This window comes from Quercus lobata, chromosome 3 (genome assembly GCF_001633185.2).
Source record: "Quercus lobata isolate SW786 chromosome 3, ValleyOak3.0 Primary Assembly, whole genome shotgun sequence".
NCBI lineage: Eukaryota > Viridiplantae > Streptophyta > Magnoliopsida > Fagales > Fagaceae > Quercus > Quercus lobata.
Genome location: NC_044906.1, coordinates 53,579,482 through 53,591,069, shown reverse-complemented (window position 1 = coordinate 53,591,069; position 11,588 = coordinate 53,579,482). Strand labels below are relative to the sequence as shown.

At 36.6% G+C, this 11,588-nt stretch overlaps 2 pseudogenes; one reads left to right on the top strand and one right to left on the bottom strand.

Moving 5' to 3' along the window:
• The first annotated feature begins 8,577 nt into the window (after nucleotides 1–8,577).
• On the top strand, nucleotides 8,578–9,808 carry LOC115981063 (annotated as a pseudogene).
• A 14-nt stretch (nucleotides 9,809–9,822) lies between these two features.
• On the bottom strand, nucleotides 9,823–10,983 carry LOC115981061 (annotated as a pseudogene).
• Between the last annotated feature and the right edge of the window lie 605 nt (nucleotides 10,984–11,588).

Here is an 11,588-nt window from a genome sequence, read left to right as displayed (position 1 = left end):
AAAAGAAAGAGACCGAGGGGCAAGCTACCCTAACCTCAGAGTCACTGACCATGAAAAACTAAGAAGGAGATGAATCCTAAAAGCCCAAAAGCCAAAAACAATCACAGCAAAGCAAAGAGAAAGGAAAAATCAGGAACTTATAACAGATTATGAAGAAAAAGGAAATAGAGGAAGAGGAAAAGAGGAACATACCTTGAGAATAAGCAGCTTAATCGGAGAAAAATCCAAAGAATATCGTCGGAACAAGGTCGGAATGGTCGCAAGAGTGAATGGAAAAGAAGAAACTCAGAGCAAATGATTAAAGAAATGGGGAAAATTGAAGGAGAGGAAAGTTTAAAAAACCAAGGCCCAAAAAAAAAAATACTGAAAAACAATGGGAAACCAAAGGGTCATGCAATTAACTCCACCGATCAGCACGCATCGCGTGGCCACGTCGCATGTGGCGTCGCCACTACGCATTTAATTCAGAGTGAAACCCCAAGAGTCATGGACAGCTCAAGAAAACCTTTCATCTTCTATGGTCGTCATGACACGTCATGGCAACCACAGAACTTGGGGGGCAACTGATGGGATTGACGAGACCACATCTCCTAGACGAAGCCACTGAGAATGACGAAGTCATATTGACAGACGAAGAAACCAATCACCACTGACGAGGATGGAAATCATTCAATATAGTCAATAAATGACTTGGGCAGTTACAAAGCCAGCCATGCAGGCTGTTGGGAGCCTATTAAAGCCCCATTACTAGGCAGGAGGCATTACTAAGAAAGACATTAACAACCACAACAGCTAGAATTCAAGGCAACATATATAAAGCCCTCACATTGCCAACACAAGGTACACAGACACTCTGAAAGATACTGATTGTTATTTTGCTATTATGTTTCATTTTACAAAGCACTTTCCTGTTTTGACTTTGGTATTGAAGACGTTGTGGCAGGCACCACATCGGTGACCACCTTGAAAGGAGCAATCTTTTCATTTACGCAGGTATCCAGATAAGAGCTTGGATCCATTTGGACACATTCAACTCGACTGACGAAGTCACGCTTCATCTGTATTATAGCAAATACCAAATTTATTTGCACAAATCCCACTTGATTTAAGATTGTTAAACTTTTTTTTTTTTATAAAAATTGTTAAAACTGTTATAAAAACTCTCTCAAATGCCAAATTTTTATAAAAATTGTAATAAAGCAAAAATAATAATTGTATACACATGTTAAAACTGTTTTGGGTTAATTGTTAAAACTATCATAAAAAATCTCTAAAATGTACTTGGGTATAAAAGTAAATGAACATGGTGTGTTAGTAATAAATCAATTAAAATTAAACGTTTTTCTTCTTTCTTCTTTAAACCTATTAGATGTCTAGAACTCAACTTCTCCTTCCTCAAAACCATCTGCGACTATGTCCCTTACTACCTTCATTGTCTGGATTTAAGAAGCTCACGTTTAGGTGTTTTTTGGGGAATTTGATGGAATGATTTTTTTTTTTTTTTTTTGAGAAGAAAACCTTTGAACTTTATTGAAACAAAAATTAGCTGTAATCAGCTGGAAGAACAAAAAGTAGATGTGGAGGAACATCCTTTGCCCACATCTTTAAACCTCTAACATGCTTAGCATGTTTAGCTAGGTTGTGAGCTACAAAATTGTCTTATCTATAAGTATGATAGAATGAGATGCTATGAAAGGCATCTATAGTAGGTTGCACTAACTCCAAGAGATGACCAAAAGAGGCCAGTGAGTCACCTTCTACCCTCAGATCATTTATAACCACCTGAGAATCACCTTCAAGGATGAGAGCAGAGACCCTGAAATCCTAAGCAAGCTTGATTGCTTGAATTGCGACTAGAGCTTCCACATCATCAAACAAAATCTTGCAGTGCTTGGGAAGCCGAAGGAATGATCTGATTGATTGGGAACACACTAGACCTTAGGCGTTTTTGATTTCTATGGAACCAGATTGTCCAAACTAGCATGGAGAATAGCTACAAATCTTTTCTTGCCTCCTTCATATATCGAAACAAATCCAGGAAGGTAGTAAATGGATGGTGGTAGTGCAAAAGACCAGGTTGGGGAGAAATCCTAAATGGTTGAGAGGGCTGGGCAATTCCAAAGAGCATGTAGAACATCTTTTGAAGACATATCATAGTGTTCACAATTATCCTTGAAGAGAATTTGACGACGACACAAACTCTTCTTTGTTGGGATGGCTTCTCTACATGCACACCAAAGGAAGTTTTGGACTTTGTTTGGAACTTGAAGTCCTCAAATGTCTTTCCAATGAGGTCGTTGATCACATTGATATGTTTGAACCTGATGGACTGTAGAGTTTTCCCCCATAAGGAATATGTATCCATATTTTACTGAGTAACAACCAGAAGAGACATATGGCTAAGTAAGTTTGTCCTCAACTGTTGGGTTATAGATTGAACCCAGTTAATTAATTCAATTACCCAAGTCGATTAATTAAGTCAAATTACATGCAAATCGTGGAGACACACACAAATTACCAAATAAATTAAAGTGTAGCAGGAATTAAATTGACATGTTGATTTGTTGACGAATGGGAAAAACCTCTCGCAAGGCAAAAACCCCACTGGGAGAATTTCATGTTACCACTCCCAAAAATCCACTAATCAAGAATAAGCGGTTACAAGTATAAGGAATCTTACCACTACCCTAGTTTATCCCAAAATACCAACCTACAGTTAACCTTTACTCCAACCCTCAATTGGACTTGATCTTGTAGAGACTTCTTTCTTTGCACGAATCCCAGTACGTGTTTGACTTTTGATCCCAGCAACTGAAGTTTTGTTGTTGGATGCAAAGTTCTTCACTTCAAATCATGTTGAAGATTTGGAAGCACTTGGTTACAAAACCTTAAGATGTACAAGAACGCAGTAGCTTCCCTAAGAATATATGAATTCACTAATCTGAGTCTTTGTGTATTTGATAACTTTTAAAATAAAACTTTTATACCATCTAGGAATTTAGTGAATGAAACCCTAGCAATTCAAGTCATCATAGAATGGAATTCTAAACTAAGAATTCTGAATTGCATAGCTTGATAGATCGAGAGGTGTCGAGTTTGTGTTGAGAATTACTCATTAAGTTTCAATAGATGGTAGTGTCAAGCTTGTGTCGAGACTAGTGTTGAGATTCACTGTTTTAGATTTTCTTCACTTTGTTTCTTGGTTCAATCTTCATGTCTTTCAAGATACCACTTGTTTTGTCTTATCAACACACATCTTGATATCCTAAACACATCTTAGATCTACCCAATTACAAGTAAATTGCTTTTTGTCAAATAATATGCCAATACATAGAAAATATGACCCTAACATCAACCATCATATTACTCAAGGGAATACTGAGTATTAATTCGACCTCTAGGGGGTAAAAAACCCTTGATTAAATCCTCATCCTAGCTATTGGACATATGATTAATAAGAGAACTGACCTTGGCATCTTTAAAACTGCCAACTACTGGAGATAAGACTTGAGGATGATCATTTGAAGGTAAACCATTGGTCAAGCCAAATGCTGATAAAGTCCCCACACTCTACTTTCCACTTGGCTCCCCTTTGTAGAACATCCCGACCCCATAAAATATTGCTAAGTTTGGAGCCAACTTTATAGGGAGAAAGAAAAATTAACAAAGAGACCAAAATGCCCTTTTTCACATTTCTCTTCTTTCCCATCTGCCAAACGCCCATGTCCCACGCTGGTGAAGAGGTTTGAGAATTGAAAGGGAGTGTGACTAAGAAGAGGAACGAAAGAGAAAGATTAAAAAAAAAAAAAAAAAGAGAAGAAAAAAGAGATAAAAACATGGGAAGGGAAAATAAGGAGAAGGTATCTCTTGTGGGGCACCTATTAGTGTGACAAAGGACTCATGTGCTCAATGTATAAAAGACTTTTGCTCATATAAGAAATTTCTAGGATTGTGCTTTTTTTTTTTTTTTTTTTTACAAATACCACCACATGCTTTCTTATTTACAAAACTACCATTCATTGTAATTTTTTTTCATTCATTTATCCCAACTGTTTATTAGTTGGAGTCCACTTTAGTTTAACCTTAACAAGCACTATTGCCAAAAAGACTAAAAAGAGCCACATTTTGCTTACAACATTTTTTTTTTTGTTGCTGAACAACAACATTATCATGTTGCTTACGATGTTAAACACGCTAACAAACATTAAAGGCATTAAGTTTGGAACATGATGTGGGTCAAAAGATTTGGGGTTTGGCTTACCTCCAGTACTTTTTTAACTGGGGGTCTCCTTTTGTTTTAAATACACAATGATAAGTGGTATTGGATTTTAATCTCCCTGTTTTATTTAGTTAGTGGATGATGTGGCAATTTCTCATTAAAATAAAAGGAGATTCTAGTTAAAAAAAGTATTAGAGGAAAGCTAAACCCAAAAATTTGCGTAGGAATTGTAGGGGCTTTGCTATATAATATGAGAGGTGTGACGTCCATAATATTTTCACAACAAATCCTAGTTGTTAGGTTGTCACAGGTTTTTAATTTGAATTTACAATTGAAATTACTTTGTTGCCCACTAAGTGTCCATTTGGCAAAGATTATTTTTGCCAACTTATTTTACTATTCAACTTATTTTTGCTACTATTCATGAGTCCTATAGCACTTTTTGGTACTATTCATGGGTCTTACTATACTATTTTAGCTAACTTTTACCTTTATGTACAGTACTTTTAGCAAAAATTTTTCATTTTCAGCAAAAAATTTTCAGTTTCAGTAAAATAAGCGGATCCCAAACAGACCCTAATAACAGCAAGTAACAATCTGTCACTTAAGATTTATTGTGAAAATGCTGTAAAAATATTGTAGATATAGCATTTCTCATATAATATTGTAGTTTTTTACTATAAGCATTTAAATTCAAATTCAATTCATTGCATTAAGAGGGTGTGGGTTCTTATTTTTGGACAATACCCAGGTCCAAGTAGAATCAAGGATCCTGGGCCCTCAAAGAGTTTTGTACTTGTTGTTTGGTAGACTGGGCTTGGTTCACTGCAACTATGTTCGGCTGATTACGAACTAAGTTGTGCACAAAACATGGATCCTACAACACATACATACTCATATGTGCAAATATATATATATATATATATATATATATATATATATTGTAAAACAAATGGCTAAGGAACAATAGAGAAATAAAGGAAAATAGAATAAAGACATCAGGGCTCCTCAGAAAATAAAATGATATTTCATTATATTGATTTTTAGTACATTGAGCCCTTCTTTCCACTAGGATATGTCACAAGGTTCAAATAAGTTCAAAGGTCACATACTTAGATAGCTCTTTGTGGGCTTCTAAGACTTGTGAGGTTTGAATCCCCTTAAATTCAAGTGTATCCTCGAGTGCCTATTTCAGGATCTCTCACAGTGTTTTTCCTTTTTTGAATTTTTAAGAAGTCTTTCAAAGGCTTTTCTGGCTCTGATTAGTTATTGTTGAATGAATTTTGCTGATGGCTTAATCCCTTTTTATAGTATCTTCCTAGAGTTTTTGGTGTGCCATTGATTCCCTTCATTTGTTGCCCTAGGTACCAAAACCAATGTTGCGTTAGCAATATTGGTGGCTGGTCCTTTTCTTATTTTCTCACTATAGCCTTCTTTTGAGATTTCCCCTTAAAAAGTCCCCAACTAACCTTCCTTTTTGGGGGGTTTCTAAAAGTTGACTTTCAATCTTCTCTTCCCCAAGCTTCTAGATGAACCATTTCAGACCCCACCTTTTGGCTGCCTCATCTTTTGTCTTTTCCTCTAAATTGGTGGATTCCTACCTATCAAGCTGAAAGAACCTCAGCCACCTTTCTTCATGGTTCACTTTCCTGGGTTCCTCGAGGTACCAGGCTTCTTTTTTATCAAGTGCTGATTTCTAACTCATCAGCATTAATTCTTTCTAAGTCACAGGCGGCTAATGGGACATGCTTATCTTCATTCCTTGTGTCTAGAGGCATGCTTTCCTTGAGTTGTCCAAATCCCAGTTGGCTCTTTCCTGCATTTCTCGAGGATCTCCTTGTTTCTGGCAGTTCCAAAGTATCCTGGTCTAGTCTCTTTCTGGGCTCCCTAGGGGACTCTTCACAAAGGCTAGTTGAGCTTCCTTTTTCCTTTTTCTTTCTTTTCTAAGGCCCAAAGCTTATCCATTCATGGGTTTGGGCCTCCTCTTACTCATTTTAAGTAGGCCTTGCCTAGTGGATTTGGCCTTGCCAATCTTTGAGGGCCCATTTAGTTTTAGATTTCAACATTTGTGATATTTTGGACTGCAACAGAGAGATAGAGAGAGTTAGGTGAAGACGTGTTTTCAAAAAAGAAAACAAAGTTAGGTGAAGATGAATTTTCTTAAATAACATGATAGAGTTATTTGTGATCTTTTTATTTATTTATTTATTTTTATGGGAGTTATTTTTACTTAGTGGGAAGAAATTGCCATATTGCAAGAAAGGGCATTTTAGTTGAAAATTAATCGGCTCCAGATTTCTGTTCAAGAGTATTATTTGCTTGGATTTTAAATATACCTATTAGAAAATATTTGGAATAATATAAATTTATACTCTTAATTACAAATAAATAAATAAAATTTTCCTTCTATTTAGATTTTATTATAGTCTAATTACAAATAGATAAAGTTTTTATTTTATTTGAGTTTGGGGATTCTCTTCCAATCTGTTACATCGATGTACCTATAACTATCCATGATGTCTTTTAATCACATTACTCATTAATTCATAAAATGAGTGAATGTTATTCTATATTCTTCAAAAAAAATTATATAAAAGAGTGAATGTTAATTTAATCGGCGAGTAGTATGTTGACAAAAGTTTTCTTATCCACATTATAAATTGATGTAATTGTTGAATTGTCAATTTGTAATTAAATTGATGTGTTAATTGTAAGTTGTTGAATTATCCACATTATGCCAATGGGGGCTTGGCTGACTGGGTAAGGCTCGGGCGCTTCGTGCACCACACCTAGGTTCGAGTCCCGCTGCCCGCAGGAGTCCGTTGGTGGGTATACTTGGTGAGGGGTGTACTCACAAAGTGAGGTGACTCTCACACGGATGGCTCGACTAATTGAGCGGCCACCGGCTCCCTGTCCGGGGGTGTAATATAACCATAAAGACCCCCATTTTCGTTTACCAAAAAAAAAAAAAAAAGAATTATCCACATTATTGTACATATCCCTAGGATTATACAAATAGCGCAGATTGACAAATCCTCTTCCTCTGTCAGCGTGTAAAAGTCACCACTAAAATACAAATAGCGCAGATTCCAAGCTTAGGTGGTTGAAAACGCCTACTCGGCTTTCCACATGAGCCAAGGAATGGTAGGTGCTACATGCATGATGCATGTGATGATGTGAATGAAAATAATATGAGTAATGCAATAATCATAATTTTTACCATAATTTTTATCACAATTTGTTCACGTGGTAAGTTGTGAGTGGTGGAGTTGTGAACCTATCATTTTTAGTCTATTATTCACAATTTGCCCCGTAAGCAAATTGTGGCAAAAATTATGATACTAATATTTTCCAAATAACATCTCCCTCCAAACTAATGTGTCAGTAATTCACTCCAATAATTGGCTATAAGAATACTTTCAACTTTCGAAGTGAGTCCTTACAAAAGCTTTAGAGTGGAAAACACTCCCTTCAGTCTTCAAAGTTCAAACCCCCCTTTGTAATTATCTGCTCCCATTTGTAATCAATTTATAATTTTTTCCTCAACCACCAAGGTTAATTCGTATAATCCTCAACAAACATCATCAAGTGTTCTACCTTGCAAAGTGTTAATTCAAGTATCATTATGTCAAGTAAGTTTTCTGTTTCAATCATTTTATTAGAGGATAATTAATTACTCTATAAACTTAATTAATTGCTTTCTTTCTTGCAATTGTTATTTCGAACATCTTGATTATTTATCTTTTTTTTTTTTGAGAAAATGATTATTTATCTTTTAACCCTTTGTTTGTCAGTTGAATATGTATTTACCTTGTACATACTTTCTTGCGGTGGCTTCCACTTTAGTTTTTTGGATAACCTTCAATCTTTAGTATCTGTTTTGGAATAGTTTATTTAGCTTTTTACTAAAATTTTTTTACTAAAATTGTGTTAAAGTATGCTTATACTTTAAAAAGTGAGAAAGAGTAAAAAAAAAAAAAAATGAAGTTTTAAAAAGTTATACATAAAACCTAAAAAGTTAAAAGACGAGAAAGTAATGGCTACTTTATGGGTAGCTTGATTAAAGATTCTGCTAACCCAAAAGAAAGAAACACAAGAAAAAGATTCTTTTAATGTGAGTTTGGATAGAGTGTTTGCACGTTTCAGTGCATCTACGTTTTTTTTAGTGGGTCCATGGGTACTGTTCACGAACCCACAAAAGTCAGTAAATAAGTTTTTAGCAAATAAGTTTGGGTCCCACAGTACTATTCACATCTTTAAAATTTATTTTGTTACCATGTTTTTAGCAATAAGTTTTCAGTTTTCAACAAATAAGCAATATCCAATGACCAAAACAGTTTTTTTGGCAAGGTGAAAGGTTTCCAAAAGAAGTTTTTAAAGGAAGTTAGGGGTTATTACCTTAATCTACAGAACAAAATGATAAGCATCAGCATCAAGTCTAATTCCATGGTCATTCCAAGCGAGCCTACTCCAAGTGGCCAATTGCAGTTATCTGAGATTGATCAAGCAGCACAGTGGACTCATGCACTAGTCATACACATTTACAAACCCAACAACAACATCCCATCTTCATTCAAGAAGATGAAAAATGCCTTAAGTCATGCATTGGTTCACTTTTACCCCCTAACTAGCTGGCTACGCTGGAAAGAAGGCGATTGGCTAGAACTTGATTGCAATGCAGTGGAGTGCAAGTATTGGAAGCTTATGTTGACGCAAAATTGGATGATATTGGTGATCTTGTGCCTACTGGTGTAGTTGAAGATCTTGTCCCCAAGATTGATTATACTACTCCAATTGAGGGGTGGCCTTTGTTCCTAGCACAATTGACAAGATTTAGTTGTGGTGGCATTTGTGTTGGAACAGCCATATCTCATACTATGGTTGATGGACAATCTGCAACTAACTTCATCAGCTCATAGGCAAAGTTGGCTTGAGGATGCGATTTGGAGGACGATGAGATACCATTTCTTGATCGAACTATGCTGAAATCAAGTGAGCTGCTTATGAAGCCATGCTTTGATCACATAGCATACACCACAAAGTCACCACTCATGATCGGGAGCCTGGATGCCAAGGAAGAGCAAATGGAGGAAATTAGTGTGGCCTTATTAAAATTTACAAGGGAGCAAGGTGAGGGACTAAAGAACAGAGCCAATAATGAAACCCCATATCAAGAAAATGGGGTGTCGACAATAAGGCCCTATTCTAGATACGAGGCTATTTCCGGCCACATGTGGAGGTGTGCTTGTAAGGCACGTGGTGCACTTGATCGCGACAATCAATCTACAAGAGTTCGCATTGTAGTTGACATTCGCAACCGATTAAATCCACATCTCCATAAAACAATATTTTGGAAACACAATTTGTACTATAGTGACATTAACATGTCTCTATGGCGACCTCTTGTCCAAGCCACTGAGTTATTTTGCTGGAAAACTAAGGGAAGCCATTGAGACTGTGATAGATGAGTATATAAGGTCTAATCTTGATTTTATAGCAAGCCAAAAGCATGTTGATGGTCTAAGGTTCAGCTTTCACATTCGAGGACTCAGTACAGAAGCACATTTGAAATGTGAAATGTGCTTCTGACTTGCTATATAATGTGCTTCCATACTGAAATGTGCTTCTATATTAAGTCCTCGAATGTGAAAGCTAAACCTCAGACCATCAACATGCTTCTAGCTTGCTATAAAATCAAGATTAGACCTTATATACTTGTCTTTCACAGTCTCAATGGCTTCCCTTAGTTTTCCAACAGAATAACTTAGTGGCTTGGACAAGAGGTTGCCATAGAGACATGTTGATGTCACTGTAGTACAAATTGCATTTCCAAAATATTGTTTTATAGAGATGTGGATTTAACCGGTTGCGAATGTCAACTACAATGCGAACTTTTGTAGATTGATTGTCGCGATCAAATGCATGACGTGCCTTACAAGCACACCTCCACATGTGGCCGAAAATAGCCGCGTATCTAGAATAGGGCCTTATTGTTGACACCCCATTTTCTTGATATGGGGTTTCATTATTGGCTCTGTTCTTTAGTCCCTCAACTTGCTCTTTTGTAAGTTTTAATAAGGCCACACTAGTTTCCTTCATTTGCTCTTCCTTGGCATGCAGGCTCTTGATCACGAGTGGTGACTTTGTGGTGTATGCTATGCAATCAAAGCGCGGCTTCATAAGCAGTTCACTTGATTTCAACGCAGTTCGATCAAGAATTGGTATCTCATCGTCCTCCAAATCGCATCCTCGAGCCAACTTTTCCCATGAGCTGATGAAGTTAGTTACAGATCGTCCATCAACCATGGTATGAGATATGGCTGTTCCAACACAAATGCCACCACAACTAAATCTTGTCAATTGTGCCAGGAACAAAGGCCACTACTCAATTGGAGTAGTATAATCAATCTTAGGGACAAGATCTTCGACTACACCAGTAGGCGCAAAATCACCAATATCCAATTTTGCGTTAGCATAAGCGTCCAATACTTGCACTCCCATTGCATTGCAATCAAGTTCTAGTCGGCCGCCTTCTTTCTAGCGTAGCCAGCTAGCTAGGGGTAGAAGTGAACCAATGCATGACTTAAGGCATTTTTCGTCTTCTCGAATGAAGATGGGATGTTGTTGTTGGGTTTGTAAATGTGTATGATTGGTGCATGAGTCCACTGTGTTGCTTGATCAATCTCAGATAACTGCAATAGGCCACTTGGAGTAGGCTCGCTTGGAATGACCATGGAATTAGACTTGATGCTAATGTTAATCATTTTGTTCTGCAGATTATGGTAATGACCCCTAACTTCCTTTAAAAACTTCTTTTGGAAACCCTTCACCTTGCCATAAAAACTGCTTTGGTCATTGGATACCACTTATTTGCTAAAAATTGAAAACTTATTGCTAAAAATACTGTAGCAAAATAATTTTTAAAGGTGCAAATAGTGCTGTGGGACCCAAACTTATTTGCTGAAAACTTATTTGCTGACTTTTGTGGGTCCGTGAACAGTACACATGGACCCACTAAAAAAAAATTAGACACACTGAAATGCACAAACGTGCTATCTAAACTCACACTTAAACTTGACACATTACTGATCATGATGCTGATAGCCTGTATAGTTAATTGGGAGTTAAGTCTGGTCGATATAGGATCGAAACAAGCCTTTGCATCACCTTTGAAAATAATCTGGTCCCAGTTCAGAGATTGTGCCACTTCATCTTACTTTCCTTTCGAAAATATTCTTCTTAGTACTTTTGTAGCTTCCTCCGTCAATTTACATGCTTCCTTTCTCGTACGCTCGTGTGTGAGTTTACATTTGATGTACCAAATCTTCCATGCAACCAAGTATCAACAAAAACAATTCATATTTAAAGC